The sequence below is a fragment of the Lissotriton helveticus genome, chromosome 7 (assembly GCF_964261635.1).
Source record: "Lissotriton helveticus chromosome 7, aLisHel1.1, whole genome shotgun sequence".
Taxonomy (NCBI): domain Eukaryota; kingdom Metazoa; phylum Chordata; class Amphibia; order Caudata; family Salamandridae; genus Lissotriton; species Lissotriton helveticus.
Genome location: NC_136068.1, coordinates 111,512,644 through 111,532,697, shown reverse-complemented (window position 1 = coordinate 111,532,697; position 20,054 = coordinate 111,512,644).

Sequence of the window (20,054 nt, the reverse complement as noted above, 5' to 3'; positions counted from 1 at the left end):
GTAACTCCATTGACCCACTGGTCAGTTTGTCCAACTGTGCGAGTGTTTGTGAGAAACGCAGAGTTACTCTTTAGTTACAGAGCTATTACAAGCAGAGCTACATCCTTCTACATAATAAAAAGTTGTATTTGTACGCTCTTGCGAGCTCGCAGTGTTCCGAATGAGCTTGTACTGCTCGGAATGTTAGTAATAGCTATATACAGCTCAGAGTTTGTAGTGTTAGCAGTTTATATATGCAGGGCCAATGAAAATATGCGATTCTGTGGCGTTTACCGCATAATTATGGATTTGATGCAATGGCCATATGATCCATCATCTACTGTACAATCTGCGGATTTCAACCCCCAAAAAATCAATTTATAACTCAAATGGATCAAAAGGAAGCTAGCTTGACCTATATTGCTGTCCAGTGGCAAGCCCTTTGTAAAGGATGACCGGCCATCTTTAAGTTGCTTATTACTATATTTAGATTTTAATCTGGCACTATTAAATTGAAACTTTTGTCCAAGCAGTGTTTACATGTGACAGAATGGCACAATTCTGAAGTAATACTACCACAAAATGTGTTGCATTAAACCATATAATTTGACTTTTCAAATACATATGCAGCTATGGGAGTGTAGTGTTAGGACCAGATATATGTAAGCCAGGGGTAGAAGGTTAGCAGTGGATATATACAACTAAGAACTAGCAGAGTTAACAGTGAACATAAACAGCTAAAGGAGTGTTGTGTTAGGACTGGATATATGCAAGGAGGGGTGATGGGATAGCAATGGATATATAGATCAAGGCATCTAGTGTTTCCAGCAGATAAACACTTATCACTCTAGAAGGTGTTTAGCAAAGTACAGCTAGCCCTAATTTTTTATAGCTTCTTTAATGCGAATGGGTGTAAGCTTTTGCAGCATGCTTAAAGCCCTAACAGGTCTTGGATGCGTGACCGAAGTAGTTCTCAGGGAATAATTGTGTACAGGGCAACTCTGCACATCAGACACTTGCCACCTTGTGTCTCGTTGATCACCTGCTAGAGGTCGACTATACTGTAAAATCTGTGCTACGGAGCAGAGGTTGTAGGTGAAATGAAATGAAATGAAACGTACATTTGTAAAGTGTAAAGTGCAGTTGCTGCCCTGGGGCGTCCAAGCGCTAATAGATAAGTGTGGCAGCTTGTCCGAGGTATTAACTGGGGAAACGGTTATTGATGCGCATTAAAAAGAAATGTCTTTAGTTGCTTCCGGAATGAGGACAGGTTGGAGTTGGACCTGAGCTGAAAGGGGAGAGAATTCCACAATGTGGCGGCATTATGAGAGAACATTTTGCCACCAGCTCTTGCTCTTTTTATTCTGGGAACTGAAGCCAGGAAAGCCTGGCTAGAGCGAAGGTTTTTACTGGGATGGTATTGTGAAATTAATTCTCGGCTGATTACTCGACCTTTATGCCAAAAGGCCTGATGAGATATGCACATTGCTTTAAAGAAGTTTCTTTGCCTTACTGGCAGCCAGTGCAGGCTGCGCAGCCCCGGTTTAGCTGACAGTCTGCGGGGCAACTGGAGCAATGTGTGGGGCGCGCAGTTTTGAACTATATGCAGCTTGCGCAGAGTATAGTCCGGGGCGCCTAGGTACAGGACATTGCTGAAATCCAGTCGAGACTGGATCAGGCCCTGAACGGCCACTTGCTTGGCATCCATAGGTAAGAATGGAAGAACTTTTTTTAGCATCCTAAGGAGGCCAAAACAGGTTGCAGAAAGTTTAGTGGCCTGGGTGCTAAAGGACAAAGCTTTGTCCAGCCATACCCCCAAGCTTTTTATATTGTCCTTAGGTACTGGGGGGGTGCCCAGGGTTGAGGGCCAAAGGGAGTCAAAATGCATGGGTGTTATGGGACCCAGGAGCATCAGCTCAGTTTTGTCCCCGTTGGGTTTGAGGGAGGATCCAACCCTTTACTTCCTTGAGGCATTTCATCAGCCCTGATGGTGTTGACTGGCCATCCTCCTGTGCTAGAGAGACCACTAGCTGCGTGTCGTCCGCATAGGAAATGATTTTAATGCCAAACGGACGGACAACCTCAGCCAGTGGTCTCATGTAGATGTTAAATAGCGCAGGGCTTAAAGAAGAGCCCTGTGGAACCTCACAGCTCAATGGTCTGCTGGCAGAGACCGTATCTCCCTCGAAGATCTGGAACGACCATTTGCTCAGAAATGACTTAAGCCAAGACAGAGCGCTGCCTGATACTCCAACATCAGAGAGACGGTTCAGCAAGGTGTTGTGGCTGACCGTATCGAATGCTGCGCTCAGATCAAGGAAGACCACTGCCACTGATCCCCCCTGGTCTAAGATCTTTCTGGTTTCCTCGGTGACCGCTAGCAGTGCAGTCTCCGTCCTGTGTCTTGGTCGAAAGCCCGTCTGGGTGGCATCCAACAGCTGGTTGGTCTCGAGAAAGTCCATCAGATGGATGTTGATGTGCTTTTCGAGAATTTTGCTCACCCAGGGGAGCAGGGAGATCGGGCGATAACTGCTGAAATCACCGGGGTCTAAATTTGGCTTTTTAAGCAGGGCCCGGACCATAGCCTGCTTCCAAGCGGGCAGGACAGTACAGGAGGTGATGGAGGCATTCAGGAGGGTCATGATGGTAGGCATAACGACCTGAAGTACTGACAACATTGCCTCTGGTGGCGCTGGGTCACATGGTGAACCTGATTTTACTTGGTGGGCTAAAGATTCAGTGGACTCAAGCTCTAGCAGTGGAAAGAGTTCCAGAGTTGCCCGGGGTTGAGATAAGGCTCCTATCAAGTCAGCCGGTCCCTGAACCATGGGAGCTGATTCTATGGTAGGAAAGGAGGAGTAAATATGGTGGACTTTCTGATGGAAGAATTCCATCAGGTCATTACAGAGGGCTATGGTATTACCGGGCTGCGTAATAAAAGGGGGGGGGGGGTTTAGTCAGGCTTTTTACTATCTGAAAAATGTCCTTTGGTTTGGATATGGCTTGCATTATTTTTCCAGAAAAATAAACTGATTGGGCAGTTTTTACCTCGTCGTTGTAAGCTCTAAATGCCTCTCTATATTGGGACTTCTCGTCCAGGGAGTAGTCCAGGCGCCAGCGTCTCTCCAATTTCCCACAGTGGCGTTTCTTTTCCCTAAGGGCCTCAGAGAACCAGGGAGCAGTTTTTCGTGCTCGTTTCAGCGTGACTTTACGAAGGGGAAGAGTGGCCTCAAGGGATTTCGCGATCCAATCTTCAAATTCTTGGTTGGCTGCACACGGGTCCTCATTTGGGTGGGGGCAAGAGGTTGCGAGATGGGTGGACCAAGAATCTACTGGCAGTCCGGCCCAGTTTCTAGAGTTCCTTACAATAGGGTTAGGAAAGGGTGCCTTGCGAGTGGTCCAGGTCAGGGGAACAAGCGAATGGTCGGTCCAAGGAAGACAGATGGGGCACCCGACCATAAGCTCGGTGCAGTTGCTAAACACTGGGTCCAGGAGGTGACCTTTAATCTGGGTGGCTGAATCGACCCGTTGGTCTAACTGTAGGGCCGCTAAGTCGTCACTCAGTTCCGTAGCAATGTGATCGAGAATGGCGTCAAAATGAAGATTAAGGTCACCTAATATTGTGAAGTTGGAGGCAGTTGTAACCTGTACGGCCAAAATGGCTGGGAGGGACTTGTGGAACAGCTTTGGTAGTACAGTAGATGCTTACTCTCCTATGGGGTCCAGAGTGTGTGCGTGGAGTGGGCTCTGCATGAAAACCTGTGCATAGGCATGAAGACTGTACAGACTAGGTACTTGCCCATCTATGTGTGCTTGATTGCCTGCAAGAGGTTGGCTGTCTGCAAAGTCTTCGGTACAGATGAAGGCTCTGCATAGTAGGGCCTTCACCACCTAAGGGGCCATGTGTGTCTAGAGGGAGTGGGCTCTCTGTGGAGACATTCTGCATAGGGTGAGCCTGTTTGCAATGGCTACTTTCCCACTCTTATTTGGTTCACTGCCCACAAGAGAGTGGCTATCCGCAGAGGGTTTGGTACAGAGCAAAAGCTTGCATAAAAGCGGCTTATCCATCAAATGGGACTTAGGTGTTTAGAAGGAGTGGGCTCTCCATGAATAGTTGCTCAGAGGATGAAGAACAGGTTCAGAAGAGACTTGACACCCATATCTAGTTTATTGCCCACAAAAGCTTGGCTATCCACAACTTGTTTGGTACACGGCCAAGGGTATGTATAGGAGGAGCTTGAGCTTGGTTCACCTAAGAGCTTGTGTCTAAAGGGGAATTTATGCTTTACATGATTCTGCACCATTTAGTACTTACTTTCATATCTTTCATATCTGAAATGCTGTACTGGTGTATAGAGTAATTTGACCAGCTGTAGGTTGGAGAATGTCATCAGTGACATTATCAATGATGTTGTTGAACATGTCACAATTGATATAGTATGTAAGGTAATAAGCAGTCCAAGTTATTGTTAGCGCAGTAAACTATAACTGGTGAAATTCAGTTTTTGTTTTGTTTTAAGTCAATACTGTTATATTATTACAAAGCCTAACGTTAATGTCATGTTAACCTTTTTTTTTATTTCAAGTGCTTTCATAATGTTAGCTAAAATCTTAGTGGCTAACTGTCATAACACTTTAACCTTTGCTGCTTTCAGTGTGTTTCTAAGGTTTTATAACATAAAGCAAGATATTATTATCTTATGTAACTACAATGTCACTTTAACATTTGGTCTCTTCAGTGAATTTCAGTTTTTTCCTTGACAATATTTTCCCAGCTTCCTAATAGAGAATACCTTTTGACCGTGAACAGAATGGGTTTGGATACAGGGTGTGAAAGCAAGATCTAGCCTAACCCTCCACAGCCCGACTAGAACCCCCCCCCACCCACCCCAGCCCTCCCGGGATTCCAACCCTCCACAGACCCCCAGCCCACATTTTCCATTTGTTGTCTCTTTTTGTTACTGTTTTCACACTTCTGCGGTACATCGCAGGAGTTTGTGCTGTGTCCCATGAGAGTCCCCCAGCATTACACAGGGACCTCACTGCATCTCCTGAGACCTGCAGCATTTGAAAATAATAATTTGCTCTGCTGGACCAGTCCTTTTGAGACTCCTATACAAGGGCCAGGGTGTCAGGCGGTTGCAACCCTGCCTCCTCATAGCTCTTTTTTTAAAGTTTTCTAGACATGGGGACCAAGTCTTTTTCCCTGTAGTGGTAGCCATTGTTGATGTTGAGGCCAGACAATCAAATTGCTAGCCTCATGGGACTAAAGTGACCAATGGAAAAAAAAGCACTCTAGGCCAATCGTATCTCCCTATTTTTTTAATTTGTGGTACCATCCAGATAGCACTAACAATGAAACCTTCTTTTCTCAAAAAAAGCTGATTGGGTTTACACCAAATCACAAAAGAGTATACTGCTTTCTAAGTGTATATCTACCTTTATGCCAGATTTGGTGTGGTTCTGTTCAGTCATTTTTTTGTATCGCTAATTGCATAGGAAAACATGTTTTGGGGCCCTGTCCCTTTTTCACTGCTCCCGTTTGATGGGTCACTCTGAAACTTTCCAGGAAGGACCCGAGATGGATGAACTATTTTTGGAAAGTTTCTGGAGGGTTTGTCAAACAGCACCAAGGTTTTTATCAAAACTAAAGATGCTCTTCCTGTGGAAAATCTTACCTAACTATAACTACACACTGGAGACTGTATATAATACATATATTGTCCCTTTACAATGCACTGCTCATACCCTTTCATATTACATCACTTATAACATGTGAAATCATAACATTCGTAACAACACTTATGACATCTCAAAATATATCACTTTTGAGAATACTGTGCATCGTAGCATGCCGAGTTGTAGTTAATGTAGTGCGGCGTGTGAGTTGACAACACTGTGTACGGAGGTGCGCAAGTTAAATCAATTTGAAGGTGGTGTGTAAATGATAAATTTAAGGTATAACTATAAATTCAGAATGTCTAATGTTTGTGTAGCTTAAGTTGGGTTTGCAAAGAAAGAGTATAAAGCTTTCCTAACTTCAACTAAGTTTTAACCTTTGTTTTTTTAATTGAAATTGAATATATATTATCTTGCTTGTAGTGTTAGCAGTGGACTTGCAGTAGGAGCATTTTTTTAAATGGTGCTCCTGGTTAATATTTTTATCATTCAGCAAATACTGCTAGTGGTTGCCAATGTTAGAGGAAGGGGGTATATCTAGATAAGGGTTAGCAGTACACATGTGCTGTTCATGCTAAAAGTTGGTATGATGCCAGGAGCATGCAGTGTTCTAAATTGATATTTCTGTTCAGTAATTCAATCAAACAAACATTTATAGAGCACTGCAAATCACCCGTGAGGGTCTCGAGGCACTGGAGTGGTGCTCCTGCATGGAGGTTTGATCATTCAAACATACCAGGTATTTGCTTCTCTTCTGAATTGCTGGAGCGACAGTGAGGTCCTGACGTGCAGGGGGAGGTTGTTCCCAGCCTTGGCTGGTAGGTCCGAGAAGGAGCGTCTTCCTCTGTTGTCTCGATGGATCGGTGGGGTGTCTGCGAGGAAGAGCAAAGCTGTTTGAAGGTGTCTGGTCGGTTGGTGGAGAGTCAGGTGTTTGTTGTTGTATGCTGGTCATTCATTGTGCAGGGCCTTGTAGGCCTTCGTCAGCATCTTAAACTGGCATCTCTTCTGAATATGGAGCCAGTGTAGCTTGTTGAAATGCAGTGTGATGTGGGTCCTTCTGGGGTGGTTGAGTATGAGTCTTGGAGCTGAGATTTATATTGTGTGGAGTCTCTTCAGGAGGCATGCAGTTATACCTACGTAGAAAATGTTTCCATAGTCCTGTCTGCAGGTGATGAGGATCTGCGTCACTGTCCACCTGAAGACCTTGCGGTGCATCCATAGGGTGTGGAAGCAGGCGGATGAGAATGTCTTTACTTGCTTCTCCATGGACAGCTTACTATCCAGGATGATGCTAAGGTCGTAGGTGTGGTCTGTTGGGGTGGAGGATGTGCCGAGCTCTGCGGGCCACCATGAATCAGTCCATGGAGAGGTGTTGTTCCCAAAGATGAGGACTTCGGTATTTTCAGGGGATACACTTCTCAGAGGAGGCAGTGGGTGCACTCCTCAGAGGAGGCACTCCCACCAATGGGTTCACTTATCAGAGGAGGCAGTGCCACCAGGGGGTGCACTTATCAGAGGAGGCAGTGCCACCAGGGGGTGCACTCCTCAGAGTTGGCAGTGCCATCTGTGGGTGCAATCCTCAGAGGAGGCAGTGTCAGCAGTGGGTTCACCTCTCAGAGGAGGCAGTGTGTGCACTTCTCAGAGGAAGCAGTGCCACCAGTGGGTGCACTCCTTAGAGGAGGCCGTATCAGCAGTGGGTGCACTACTCAGAGGAGGCAGTGTGTGCAGGAGGTGTATCGCACAGGGCATGCAGTGTTAGCATTGAATACACTGCCTAATGCTGGCAGCACTGCAGTGTCAGCAGTAATTATCCTCCGCTTTGCTGTCAGTGCTAACAGTGGGTTTACGCTGCTGAGTCCTGGCAGTGTTAGCTGTGTGAGTGGGTAATACACCCTTACTTCGTGCCTGCTAGTGCGCATACCATTACTTCGCAAGCGTTCCTACGCATGTGATGTTACAACGAGTACCATTAGTACGCAAGTTGTTACATCGCAAGTGTTGTTACAATGCATGCGTTGTAATGGTATTATGTTGTTTGCATTCAAGTTGCTGCACGACCCGTGCCATGTACAACACCATGGTCTCCATCTTGCATGTGGTCCCAGCAGCAGCCTACTTAAGTGAGCCCAGGCCACTGCTGTGCACTCGTTTTTAATGCTGTTTCCGATCCTGACAACATACTGCTCTATGGGAACTGAACACAGTGTGCTAAAGAACCTGATGAGAAATAACAATATTATAAAGCACTAAGGGAACTTGATGAGAACACTGTTGTAAGCGGTAAAAGAACTTTGAAAACACACAAAGACCCTATTCCATCGTTGTTTGGAAGGTGCTTCCGTTTCCAACAACGACGTGCAGGTCTGACGTTGCTGGAAGCTGGAGAAGAGAGGAACCATGGAGGAGAGAGAGATAAGTGTAGTTTTTTGGGTCATGCACGGGGTAGTCTTTTAGGTTGTAGGGTTGTGTTTGAGTAGGGTAGAGTAGTGTATTTGAGTTTAAAGTAGTCTTGGGGTTGTGAAGGATAGTGTTGTGGAGTAGGGACAGGACTAGGGGTCGGGGACAGACATGCAGGAGGTAGTGTTTTAGGATTTGGGGTAGTGTTGTAGTGTTTGTGTAGTGTAGGGTAGTGTTTTAGGGTTTAGGGTAGTGTCGGGGGCATGCAGGGTGGTGTTGAGTGTAGGGAGCGGATTGGGGAAAGGGTAGTCTTTTAGGTTGTAGGGTTGTGTTTGAGTAGTGTAGAGTACTGTATTTGAGTTTAGGATAGGGTCTGAGGTCGTGAAGGGTAGGGTTGGGAAGTAGGGACAGGACTAGGGTTCGGTGGAGGATGTGCAGGGGGAAATGTTTTAGGGTTTAGGGTAGTTTTTGTGTAGTGTTTTAGAGTTTAGGGTAGTGTAGTGGTGTTTGAGTAGTGTAGGGAAGTGTAGTGTTTGAGGGTTTGGGTAGTGTTTTAGAGTTTGTGATGTGTAGGGTAGTGTAGTGTACTCCTATCCCAGTCTCCGAGCTTAAAAACCTCGGGGTATGGCTGGATCCTTCCCTTACGTTTGTATGTCACACCAAACGTACGGCGGCCTGCTGTTTTGGCATTCTACGGGGACTACGTCCGGTGCTTAAGTTTTTTGATGCTGCCACTCGGCAACTCGTGATCCAAGCCACTGTTATCTCTAGGCTGCATTACGCGAGTTCCCTATTCGCTGGCTTAAACCAAGCAGAAATTGGTCGCTTGCAGCGGATTCAGAATGCCACTGCGAGAGCGGTGGTAGGACTACCTAGATCATGTCCTACCTCCAGTACCCTGCGATCGCTGCATTGGCTCCCGGTGGCTCAGCGGATTCAGTTTAAGGTCCTCTGTGTCGCTTATAAAATACTCAAGGGGTCTCCAGCCATGATTCTGTTCAAACTTCTGGCTCACTACACTCCTGCGCGAGCACTAAGATCTGCTGACTTAGAATTAGCTGTTGTCCCTCGCTTCAAGCGCAGCAGAGCTGGTGGACGTTCCTTTCAAGTCCGCGCAGCTATGCTGTGGAACTCCCTTCCCCCGGCGATTCGCGCCCTTAGGGACCTGCTTTCATTCCGCCGAGCGGTGAAAACTTTCCTGTTCCCTTAGCCTCTCTCTACTGTGTTTTTATCTTGTTGTGTTGTGCTGCTACCTTGTCGCGGCGCCAGGACGCTCCTTCGCTGGAGCAGCTGTGCGCCTAATAAAAGTGCATAACATAACATAACATTTGTATTTAGTACGTAGTGTAGTTTTAGGTTTTTATTACTATGCAAATTTTTAGTTTGTGTACATTAACATTTGCAATGTAAATGTATACGAACTGAAAACTTGCGTAATAACAGTATTTGCAAAGTAAAAACATTGCAGTAGAGTCATATTCATGTGAGTGTTCTTCAGGTCTGGCACTGTTTCCTGCGTTTGCATGTGTCTGACAATGGCAGCAGTGTGAATATATTGCTTATGTAATGCATTGTTAGTGTATAAACACTGCTGTCATGGACATCATTTGGGGTAGTCAGGGGTCACAGCTGTGACCTCTAGCTTGCTCCTACTGGCACTTCTTTTTTCGACCCCTGGCCTCAGAGGTGGCGAAGGATTGGCCCCCTCTGAGGCCAGGGGTCACAAAGGAAGTGCTAGAAGTAGCAGGGAGCAAGCAAGAGGTCACAGCTGCGACCCCTGACTACCCCAAATGACATTCATAAATGTTGTGGGTTTGCAGTGTCAGCTGTGCGTGTGCAGCTCTAGGCTGCTAGAGTTTACCATAGGTTTATACTGCTGCGCATAGACAGTCAGTGGCTGCTGATAACTTTGAAATAGGACGGACATAAATGCCTACACTGATTGACCTTGAGGGAGCATTACAAGCGAACTCTAAGTGCCTTCTGTGAATACCAAAATGAGTAAGTGCCTTCTGTGAATACCAAAATGGTAGTAAGTTTAGGATTTTGTCTTAAGTTAGTTCTGTGAATCGTGCCCAAAGTCTCTGGTGGCGAGTTTGGGGGTTCTCCCCTGCCCCCAAGAAATTTTAGAACAAGTTTGGTGTCAAACAGTTTATTTACAGCATTTAAAAAAAGTAAATTAGCTATCACCCAAGGGTTTAACGAGTAGATCGGAGGAGGACGCAGTGAATATTGTAAACTCCCAGAGTCAGGCCCAGCATGTGTGATGCACGTGACCGGCTTTGTGCATCCGAAGATAGCACCAGTAGAGGCAATTCAGTTGCTAGGAGAGGGCAAGGCCTGTTTTACAGTCTTTTGAAGATTGAAAAATATGTCTGTGCAACCTCTGTAGTGACTGATTGATCTTTGACAGCGAACAATGAGGAGAGACAATCTTAGAAACTGCTTCCAGAACACACACTGTGAGGACAGGACTGAGATTCCCTAATTTACAGAATACATGTAGACAGGCAGCAGCGGTGCAAGATTCTCGAACCACAAAACATGCATAACGAAGAGTGCAGGAGCTATTTTCATCTATTATTTAAGAATGGATTCTATAGTATCGCGATATGTGAGAGTGCTTTAGAAAGAAGATATGAAAGGAATTGGTTTTACAGATAATTCATTGTGGAGAAGAAATATGGTCGGTAACCTAGCATAAGAAAAATAAGGCATACAAAAAATATTGCTCCAAAAAGGGAGAGAACAGAAAGTGCATGTACTGCTGTCACTGCCATTTTAGAGATTAAGTACAAGAGTACTGGATTGCGAAACAACGCATCGGTTGAAGATAAACACAAGCATCATCATGATTCATAGAGCACACATAGCACAGTTGTTATAGCTAGCTCTGCTCCTACGCTTAGTAGGCGTGGGCGCAATTTAAATTTGGGCAACGTAATTTTGCGTAATATTGAAATTTTGCATTGCACGATAAACTGAAATTGCGCTATTATACCACATAATTACACTGCTGTTTGTAGCAATATTATGGCATAACGGAACTGGAACAATGTAAACAATCAGGTGTTGTTCACGGTAATTATATTTCCGTGCTGTTTCTTTCATGCAAAATGCATGCCACTCGAAAAACTAATCTGAGTAGGCATTTCATTCTAAAATATAGCACTATTGATAGATTGGCATTTCGCATAAGAATGTGTAATTTCATGTTAATTCCCCGAAATTTTCAAAATTAGGCAAATCATACCAATTTTGCACACCCCTACTCTTTAACAGATTCTAGAGTGATGCTAGATTATTTCAACAGCTTTCTTTCTATACAGGTAATAAGTAACCCTGGGCGTAGTTCGCGAAGTAGCGCTACGCGTAGCTACTCAAAGTGCACTTCCTACTACACGAGCTACGCGTAGCACTACACGAACAGCGTAGTTGCCTGTTCGCAATGATTGCACAGTGCTGGATGCTTGTAAGCACTGTGCAATCATTGCAAATGGCATCTTGCACAGTGCAAGCGGTCGTTTTCTGCCGCTCGAGTACATTTTTACTCGAGCGGCAGCTTTCTCAATGCGGACTGGTAGTTTCTCATCACGAGCGGTCACGAGCATACGCGACCACTCGCAATGAGAAACCTGACCTCCCCGCTTTGAGAATCTTGCTGGGAGGTTTATTTTCCACGCTTGCGATTGGCAACTTGATGTTGCTGATCGCGAACAAGGAAAAAGTCTCGCCGGGATGTCATTTTGCTCGCTCGTGTTCGCCAACTTGACATTGTGGACCGAGAGCCAGCAAAAAATGACCGCTGCACTACGCTACGCTACGTGTGTTTGCACTGTTCTACGTGCAATTTGTGTAGTGTGAAATAGCACAAGCTTCGCAAACTACACCAGCGCAGTGTAGTGCTTTGCCCAGGGTTAGTAATAAGTAGGCAAGAGCACTGCGTTGTATGGGCCGTGTTGTGAAATGTACTTTGCATCATCACCCCCCTGCACCATAAGCGCATTTTGCATGCATTTATAGATTAGACTGTGACCAGTCTACAAATAATGAAACTTGCATACTGTGCAATAAGTATGACTTTTCAGGCATGTCCAAAAATATATGGAGAGTCTGTTTGCATATTGTATTTTGTAGTACGTTTATTAGTACTATCTTAGCACTACTAATTTACCAAACAATGCTATTCGCTAACCTACATGCAAAGGTTTGCACTAAAATTGTTGTGTGGAGATTTCCTCATACATATGCCTACATTTAAGTGGCAGAAGTGGGAGGGACGAGGGGGAGTAGCTGGAAAATGGGAAATACTTACTATTAAATGGAGGAGTTTGAGGGAGAGTAAAGGGGGGTTTAGGGTGGGTTAAGGGGGGGTAAGCACATTGCTATTCACCAAATGCGCTTTGATAGTTACTACAGTCACAAAGGACCCAAATCAGTGGTAAATGCACTCCTGCTCAGACCTGGAGTAAGTTCAGCCCCACATATGGCCAACCACAGTTACTGTAATATCCTCCCAAAAAATAAACAAGTGTTAAATGTAATTAACTTATTTTAGCCATTGGAATGTAAACACATTTAATTTAATGTAAAACAAGTAAATATAAATGAAACATATTATTTAGTTATTAAAGATGTATAATTAACCTTTTTAAAATGTAAAACTTAATTTATCCTTATTTAAAAAAAGGAATTTAAATTAATTCTACACATAATTTAGAAAATATTTAATACATACTGAATAAATATTATTATTATAATTTAGGTGGACATTTTTAATTAAAATTAAAATACAAATAACGTTAATTTAATGAATTCAAAATAGTTACATATTTAATTCTAAATTAAGTTGAAAATGCCGTAGCATTTCTTTTATTTCGATTTGTTTTATTTGTTCTATGTTTAAATATATTTTAAATTAATTTACTTTAATGTTTATATTAAAGTATTTTTTTTTAAAACTTTTAAATGTAAAATAGAAAAAAAGTTTTAACTTCTCCCTATACTTTAATGATAGGGAGTTCTCTGTCACAGTGAGGAAGACCTCCACCTACCTGCGAAAAGTAGAAATTTACACTCATGAATTTAAAGGGTTGGGGACATGTAAATCCATACTTTTCAGTAACTTTACCCTCGTAATAGCCGTAAGAAGTAAAGTAATAAAGTTACTCATTAGTTTAAAAGCAAATTTGCTTGTATAAAATCTGCATGTGTCAATTTACTTTTGTAAAAAGGGTCCATATCTTTATACTCAGAAACAGTTATGCCGTCTGGACCACTCTTGGTTTATGGTGAGCACTGCATCTGCACGCATCACCAGAATACAAGGAAGAAAGCAATCGCCTTCCCAATGTAGCGCCAAACCAAAGCTTTATGAAATATACCCAGGCAGACCGGTGAGGATCTAAAAGCAGAGTGATCAAGTTTTGTTTTTCTGAGTGTGAGTAGCCCCTCTGTTTCACATTATTTTCTTTGCATTTTGGTAATTGTGGTATTGAACAGACTAGAAATAAACGGGACTAGCATCAACTTGCAAAGAGAAAATCAGCCTCACATGGAATCTGAAAACTTGAAAGCTCTGTGGATGCTGGAATAAGATTATCTCACTAATGAATTTAACATATTTATTTATTTATTTCATGATTTATAGAGTACGAACGTGACCCGTTAGGGCACAGCTTTCCAAACTTTTTATGTTGCTGAGACACCTTTTTGTGAAAAAATGTTCAGGGACACGGTAACGCGAGGAAGCGCAGCGAGCGAGCCCGACCCACCTATGGTGGGTCCGGGCCCCACACCCCACACACACACCCCACCCCACACACACCCAACACACAACCCCACACACACCACCCCACAGACACACCACCTCACACACACACAGCCCCCACACACACAACCCCCCCACACACACAACGCCACACACTCCACACACACCCCCCCACACACACACACACACCACACCCCCCCACAAACCCCACACACACCTGACACACACACACCCCACAGCCCCCCACACACACACACCCCCCCACACACACACACACCCCACACCCCCCCCACACACACACCCCACACACACAAACATACCCCACACACCCCCACACACACAGCCCCCACACACACACCCCACACACACACACCCAACACACACACCCACACAACCCCACACATTCACACAACTCCACACACACCCACACACAGGAAAATGCAAGTGTCCGCCTGTAACACAACTGGTGCTCATGTAAAGCGCTCTGATACCTTTGGCTCTAGTTTGCTCAACAAAAAAAGTTTGGCAAAAGCTGCATGGTAAAGCGTAAAGGATGTTTTCTACCATTATTTATCAACGTAATTGCTTTCTTAGAATTACTCCTTGAGGACCCCCCTTTCTCCCTCCTCCCAATCATACTTATGCAGATGTCATCTAAAGCGCAGCCTCTTTTAGGCAATCTTTTATTCCCTGCAGTCCATCAGGGGTTAAAACATCTGAAATAGCAAGCAAGGTTGAAACCACGGCATGAAAAAGTCTGTCAGACCAGCTGCTTTCACGTTGCGTTATAGTTGATACACTGTATCGGGCGCGCAACACCCATTGACATCAAAGGGCTTCAGCCTCCCCAATCCCCCCCACCTGTTGTGTGTGGCAGCCCGGGACCGCTCACAGCCGCACCCAAACACTTCACAGGTCTTTAAAGAACTTGTGCATGTTAATAGGGCTTTGTTGTTGTTTCACCCCTTCTAAGAGCTCCTGCAGCCCAACTCTGCCGATTGCCCTCAGACGTCATCTCATCTCATCCCATCGCGTGACACACCTACATATGGGTCGCGACATAGTAATGTGTCGCGCCACACAGTTTGGAAATTGTGGTTAGGGTATCAGAGCGCTTTACAGGGATAACACATTGTATACAAGTATGAAATAGTCAAAAGAAAAGAAATGAGTGAAACATTTATGGAATAACAGGGTGTGTATACAATATTCAGATCATAATGCAGAGAAATCCAGCAATTATATTTGTGGGAGTACAAGGTCAGTACAAGATGGATAGCAGACAGTAAGTCCAAACTCTAGCGGCAACAAAAGTAAGCAATGCCACTGAGCAGTATGTGCAATGCATGATTTAAGGGAGACTCTTGCCCATTAGGAAGGTTTTGGCTTCCTTTTTAAATATTGACAGAGAGAGAATTTTTCTGATGAAAGATGGCAGCAAGTTCCGGATTCTTGGTGCGGCCCCAGAGAAAGCACGATTGTACGTTTTTTCCTTTCGGAAGTGGGGTGGCTGGAGCACAAAGTCTCTGGTGGACCGGGAGTTTCTGGCTCCTCCGGAAACCATGATTTTCTGGGCCAGATATGAAGGGGAATACGTGTCTAGCGCTTTGTGGATGCCATTTTGAGTTGGATGATTTTTGTACCGATCTGTTATTACAAGGCATGAATTTTTTCATAAGTTTAACAGACAAATTCAATAAATGCAGCTTACCCCACACATTTCTTTCACTTGCACAAAGGCAGAGCTTTGAGCAGAGAAATATAGCTCATGCCGTACCCCCCATCCCCTCTCCCACACCAATAACTGTAAACAGTTTTAAACGCTTATCAAAAGAAAGCTGATGATTTTTTTGTCAGGTGACGTTGTAAGGAAAATTGAAATTGATCCAAAGTGTAGCGCAGAGTTCCAAGAATTGTTTTTGCAGCTGCCACTGCCACAGTTTTTATGGGAAGCAGACCAGTCATGGCTACCTCTTGGAATATGTTGCTTACTGTTAGTCATTCAGGCTTCTATCCTTATCAAACACCAAGCCCAAGACTTCCAAGCTTGAGGATCTCAAATTCCACTCACATACAACCATACATACACCAACAATGCCAGGTCTGTATGTAGAAACAGTCACACGGACATGCATATGGTGTTCCCGGGATGCAAACAAACACATGCACTCATACAAAGTGAGACTGAAGAAAACAAAACTCACCGGGGACTGTCTTCTACACATGAATTGGCCTGCTCTTTATGCAGGACCTACGATTCCTGACTCCCGTAACTTCAATAAGCAGCACCCTAGAGCCAGGTCCATGAGCTACTACCATCTGAAGCCAGAATAGAGTTATAGGAAGATCCTTTTTCTGAATTCCGACTTCTGATAAGCAGGGGCGGCTGGTGACATTTGAAAGTGGTGAGGCGTAAACTAATTTGCATATTGCACCGCAGCGAGCGCAGCGAGCGAGCCCGAAACACCTTGCATCCATCCATACATCATTCATGCATCCACCCATCCATCCATCCATCCATCCATCCACCCACCCACCCATCCACCAATTCTGCATCCATCCTGCATCCATCATTCATTCATGCATCCACCCATCCATCCAGCATCCATCATTCATTCATGCATTCACCCATCCATCCTGCATCCATCATTCATTCATGCATCCACCCATCCATCCATCCACCCATCCATCCTGCATCCATCATTCATTCATGTATCCACCCATCCATCCTGCATCCATCCATCATTCATTCATGCATCCATCCACCCATCCATCCACCCACCCATCCATCCACCCACCCATCCATCCATCCACCCACCCATCCACCCATCCATCCTGCATCCATTCCTGCATCCATTCATGTGTCCACCCATCCATCCACCCATCCTGCATCCATCATTCATTCATGCACCCATCCACCCATCCATCCTGCATCCATCATTCATTCATCCACCCATCCACCCACCCATCCAGCATCCATCCATCATTCATTCATGCATCCATCCATCCACCCACCCATCCATCATCCATTCCTGCATCCATTCCTGCATCCATTCCTGCATCCATTCATGCATCCATTCATGCATCCACCCATCCATCCTGCATCCATCATTCATTCATGCACCCATCCATCCACCCTGCATCCATCCTGCATCATTCATTCATCCACCCATCCTGCATCCATCATTCATTCATGCATCCACCCATCCATTCATCCACCCATCATTCATCCTGCATCCATTCATGTGTCCACCCATCCATCCACCCATCCTGCATCCATCATTCATGCACCCATCCATCCACCCATCCATCCTGCATCCATCATTCATTCATGCACCCATCCATCCATTCGTGTCCACCCATCCACCCATCCATCCACCCATCCTGCATCCATCATTCATTCATGCACCCATCCATCCATCCATCCTGCATCCATCATTCATTCATGCACCCATCCATCCATCCACCCATCCATCCTGCATCCATCCATCCATCATTCATCCACCCATCCATCCATCCACCCATCCATCATCCATCCTGCATCCATTCCTGCATCCACCCATCCATCCATCATTCATTCATGCACCCATCCATCCACCCTGCATCCATCCTGCATCCATCATTCATTCATCCACCCATCCTGCATCCATCATTCATTCATCCACCCATCCATTCATCCACCCATCATTCATCCATCATCCATCCATCCTGCATCCATCATTCATTCATGCACCCATCCATCCACCCTGCATCCATCCTGCATCCATCATTCATTCATCTACCCATCCACCCATCCTGCATCCATCCTGCATCCATCATTCATTCATCCACCCATCCATTCATCCACCCATCATTCATCCTGCATCCATTCATGCATCCACCCATCCTGCATCCATCATTCATGTATTTTTATGACCATATAACTTGCACACAGCTTGTCAGTGTTTAATACCAGTCTCGAACCTTGTACTCCAGCACCAATGATACATGATTAATATTAATTGTTTTTAAAAACATGTATTTATTCGACACCAATTTCACACCTTAGTCGGAACATCATTTTTATTTGTTTTTTAAAATATCTATTTATTTAACACCAAAGTAAGTCATGTATACATTTTTATGGTTTGATAAGAGGCTCGAACCTGGTTTCCCAGCACCAAAGTCGGCCGTGCTATCCGTCAGGGGTTATGTAACCGGGCTATGTAGTTACCAGCCAATCCTGCGCCAGGATTGGCTGGGGGGGCACCATGACTCCTCACCCAGTCGCCCTGTGTAACCCCGGGGGCTGCGGCCCGCGCCCTGGTCCTCTCTCTAAGGGGGAATTCACAAGAAAACGATCTGCGCATGCGCGGGCATGTTTGTGCCCAAAAATACGCTTGCGCAGCTGCAGCAGCCCGATTCCCCCCCCCCCCCCCCCCTTGCGCACTCCGGGAAGGTCGGGTGTCTCCCGGTTTCCCGGCCGGCAGATAGCGCGATTTTTAAAAATAATTGTGTTTGGCTTCTAGTGACGACGTGGTGGGTCCATGGGGCTTAGTGGGGCTTCGCCCCTACGCCCCAATGGACGCACCGCGCCTGCTGATAAGGCAAAAGAGCGCTTGACTGACAAACCCTGAAGCTATATTGTCTGACGGGATGCATAGCCTGTAGGTGCTGCAGCATGTTATGTATGTATTGTGACTGTAGACCTCATTAGAATATCGGGTGGACTGCCACCGTCAGGCCATTGGTGGCATTCAGCCCCACATCCAGAGAAACTATCTGACCCCTGGATAAAGATACCGGCAGTCGGAGCGCAGGGGGCAGAGAGAAAAACCGTCACCTCCGACAGGCTCAAGGAGCCCGTCGGGGCTGCGGTCGGACTGTAATCCCTACAATAGGGAGGGACCGCCGTAGGGATTACGATGTCCATTTACCACAGCCTTTTCGTGGTGGTCCAACCGCCATGGAAAGTCTTTCAGAAAGGGACTTTGTGGGCCCTAGCGGGGCCTCCATCTCCTGTGGGTCTTTTCCGGGCAGCAGCACAAGCTACAATAGAAAAAGGGATGTCTCTGAACGCCTACAGGGTGGTTGCATCATAATCTGGCAGGTAGGAATGCCGGCGGTCCCAATTCAGCTGAGATGGCAGTCGGATGCTCATCTGACCGGCATCGTAATAAGGCCCGTAGTGACGATGGGTTGTATCAGCCAACGTTTGACATATGGCTGGCACTGGAGCACCCTTCCGCTGCCAAACTGCTTTTACAGTCAAATATACGATCTGGGAGATCATTAGTTTTCATGTAAAAGATGTCCCATTTTAAGGGATTAGTTACAGAATGAGGTGGTGGGTCAGCACCCTGGAACTCCATGTGAGTGAGCTGCCACTGCCTGCAGTATTAGCTGTTCTTTGCCCAAAGGTGAAAGTGTTACTAGTGGCATAAACTTATGATGATAATGGCTGTGCACTGCTGCTGGCTGGTGATGTTTGCAGTGTTTATACTGCTGAGGGCTGGGAGAGCCAGCAGTGGCCACTCACTGCTCCTTGAGGGAAATATTAGCAGATGGTGTTCTGCTTAGTGATGGCAGAGTTAGCGGTGTGGTCAATAATTATATTTGGAGGTGTTAAGTGGTTAGAATGAGTGCTTCACAAGTCATAATTAACAACAATAACAACAGTGCTCAGGGATGGAAAGTCAGTATCTTGTATACTGTTCAGGGTTGACAATGATGGGAGGAAATGCTTTTTAAAATTTGAACTTACAAAGGTTTGATGTCTATTGAAACAGAAAATATCTGCTCAAGCTTATGTACTGCTATCCAATTTCCAATTGTCTTACTACCATTGCAATTAGTGGTGGGCAAGCCAATGAAGACATGCATGAGCATGGCTCAGGCAGATGACAAGTTTTGGATTGACTCGAGGTCCTCTAAAACTCTTGAGCCAAAAAAGCCTTACATTGAGAAAGTGACTTCTCTGGACCTTGGACTGAGTTAAAAGGGGAGGGGAGGGAGATTGGAGAGGAAGGGTGAGACTGAGACAGGCTGATGTGAAAAGTAAACACCATAACACAGGACTGACTGTGAGTGTCTGCACTGCCGTGCTTCTGGGGGAACCAGCATGTCCATTTCCTCCAATGGGCAAATCAGCCACTTCCTTCACCCCACTGTATCCCTCCTGCCCCGTACTCCTCCACCCTCCACTTACCACCCACAAGCCTACCCCAGCATGACAATGATTTTGCAGGCT